Below are 3330 nucleotides of genomic sequence, written 5' to 3' on the forward strand. Positions count from 1 at the left end.
CGGAAGTAGATTGCCCAACCTTCCTTCCAAGGAGTGGCTGGTGGGTTTGAACTGCCAGTCTTCTGGTTAGCAGTCAAGTGCCTTAGGCACTATGCCTCCAGACCTTCTATAGCCAGTGCACCGCCTCCAAATTCAAACTCGGATTTGAGAGCTTCATTGCATTTTCCCCACAGGCCTCCTGCCCACTACTCCCTAGAATCCTTCTTCTGGGCCCCTGGGTCTTCCCCAGAATGAAAACCACTGGAGGCTCAGCGAGGGATTTCTAGGGCTGTGAGCAAGACACCCCCAGGGAGTGAATGGGAGCAGGATGTGGCTCTGAAGGTCTGAAAACAAGGTCTTAGGGCCCAAAAGTCTCTCTGGCTCCTGGGCTTTCCTAAGGCCTCTCAGGCCACGTGCCCTCTCCTGAGACACACAAGATCCCTGAGAACTGGCCTCTTTTCTCCAGTCTCAGCTCTCACCAAAGCTCTAGAACATATTTATCATTCCCAAATACTCCACACTTTCTGACTGACTGGTCATTTTCCCACCTGGAAAATTCCATCTGTCTTTCAAGAGATCACAGATGTCATCTCTTCCATGTAATCTTGTCGGATCTCTCCTCTTCCACCCCCACCCTCTGCACTCACTCCTCAGACCTCCCATAGCCCTAGGATACACCCTAATAGTAGCACACATCAGCAGAAGTGTCTCCTGCCATTTGGAAGGGAAGAGAGGAGGAGCCAGCCACACAAAGGGGCCAGCTCCATCTACCACCTCCAGGTACAGAGGGCCTCTAGGCCAGAAGTCACTTCAACAGTGTTGGGACCGTGGGAGTTAGAGACAGTCTGCAGCCTCTAAAGAAGTCTTCACAATGTGCAAATCTTTTAAAATCATTCTTTCAACATTTTAAATTCTTTAAAATATCACTGCCCTGAAGCAAAATCCAGGTCACCTAGCAGGTTGTATTGTGATTTGCTATTTATTTTAAATGCAGGTAAAGTTTACATGCAATGAGAGACAGAGGAGAAGCAAAGTGGTATCTTGCTATACACTATTTCATCACCCCAGCAAGTTCTCTTGAAGCCTCCCCCAACCTCCATCCCCCATAGGCAACCACTGTTCTGATTTCCATCACCATAGATTCGTTTGCCTGTTCCTGAACCACGTATAAAATGGAATTGTACATTATGTGCTCATTTGCATCTGGTGTCTTTTGCTCAAAGGAAATGGTTTTGAGATTCACCACATCGTTGAATATGTCAGTTTTCGTTCCTTTTTTTATTGTGAGGGTGGTAAGTATATATGTAACAAAACATTTGCCATTTCAACAAATAGTTCCTCTTTATTGCTAGCAGGTCCCTTTTGTTTGTTGAGCACTTTCTTATTTCTAGCACAGTAAGATGTTCTGGGCTCATGCACTTGCCCTTCCCCAGCCTTGGCATCAGCCATTTATTCACTGAACCCTGGTTCCCTTTAGTGAATAATATTTAGAAACCAAGATATGGGTTCATTGCTACTGGAGTGTGTAGCAAAGAATCTGGCTCCATTTTTCAATGTTTAACTGTTGATGTCTTTTAAGCCTCACCTCTGTCTCCTCCCCTTGTGCTCTGCCCCTTGGCAAGCTGAAAGGAAAGCCGAGGTGTTCCCTCCTTTGGCATTGACAGGAAGTTCAAGTGATGTGTGGGAACCTAAGCCCAGTCCCATCCCCTAAGCACCAAAAAAACTCCAAGCTAGTTTCCTTTCCTTGCTCTCTCAAGCCATTTTAGACCTCCCTGGAACCACCTTGGTCTCACCAGAAAGCCTCACTATGTGAATATTAAACCTTTGCATAGCATCTTGATGTGGAGTCATCAACCTTGACTTCTGAACCAAATTTTGGATTGGGGTCCATTATGCTTCTGTAGGGAGCTCTGGTAGCATAGTGGCTAAGGCACTTGACTGCTAACCAGAAGGCTGGCAGTTCAAATCCACCAGCCACTCCTCGGAAGGAAGGTTGGACAATCTACTTCCGTAGTGATACCGCCTCAGAAACCCAAGGAGGGGTCGCTATGAGTCGGGTCTGACTCCACGGCACATAACAACAACAACAACAACATGCTTCTGTAGGATGGCCACATAGGGTGTCATTGACTTAGGGCCTCTTAGTAGACAGAACTTGAAGGAGGGTGGAATACACACACACAAATTCAAATACATACTGACTCGACAGCAGTGAGTTTTGAGTTTATATATATCCACGAGCTCACATTAGTACTTCCAATGCCAACACCACAACTCCAGATCAACACCACAAAGTTTATTATTTCCTTCCCCTTTCTACAATTGCCTCTGATCTCTAACAATGAGAAACCTGACTCTCATTAATTACGTAAATATGTTTACATATTTGCTCAATTCCCATATATTTAACCAATCTCCCAGTCACCCAGGCATCTTCTCAAACCAGCCCTGCTAACATCAACTGTTTGGGATGGGCCCAGCACGCATGCTAACCAAGTCCCCAGCCCTAGCCTGGCCCTAGCAAACATGCCAGCAAGTTGCCTACTCTGTTCCCAGCCTCATCGATGGCATTAATTTCTTAGGGTTGCCATAACAAAGTACCACAAATTGAATGGTTTATAAGAACAGAAATTTCTTGCCGTCCTAAAGGCTGTGAGTCTGAACTCAGGGTGATAACTGGGCCATGATCTCTCCAAAGGCTCTGAGGGAATATCCTTTCTTGTCTCGTCCAGCCTTTGGTAGCTGCTGGCTTTCCTGGGTTTGCAGCTGCAGCGTCCTCACTCCATGGTCGCATTGCCATCTTCCCTCTATATGCCTCTGTGTTTCTTCTCCTCTTTGATAGGATGGACCCACTCCTACATCACCACGTGCTAACTGATAACATCTTTGAAGATCTCCAAACAAGGTCGCATTCACAGGTACCAGGTTAGGCGCTCCTGCTGAAGTCCCAACCCACTTACATTTAGTATAATAATTCATAATGGAGCCCTAGTGGCACAGTCGTTAAGCACTGAGCTGCTAAATGAAAGGTCTGAGTTTCACACCACCAGCTGCTCTGCTGGAGAAGGATGTGGCAGTCTGTTTCTGTAAAGATTACAGCCTTAGAAACCTTGTGGGGCCCCTCTACTCTGTCCTACAGGGTTGCTATGAGCTGGAATCTACTTGACAGCAGTGGGTTTGGATTTTTTTGGTACTGGCTTTTTAGCTATACTTCTTTGTGGTATGTGTGTGTTAGAGATTACAATATTATCCTTAATATGTTGTTGTTGTTGTTATGTGCCGTCGAGTCGGCCCTGACTCATAGCGACCCCTCCTTGGGTTTCCGAGGCAGTATCACTACGGAAGTAGGAT

The sequence above is a fragment of the Orycteropus afer genome, unplaced genomic scaffold (assembly GCF_000298275.1).
Source record: "Orycteropus afer afer isolate SDZICR_OR568_19922 unplaced genomic scaffold, OryAfe1.0 scaffold00018, whole genome shotgun sequence".
Classification (NCBI taxonomy): domain Eukaryota; kingdom Metazoa; phylum Chordata; class Mammalia; order Tubulidentata; family Orycteropodidae; genus Orycteropus; species Orycteropus afer.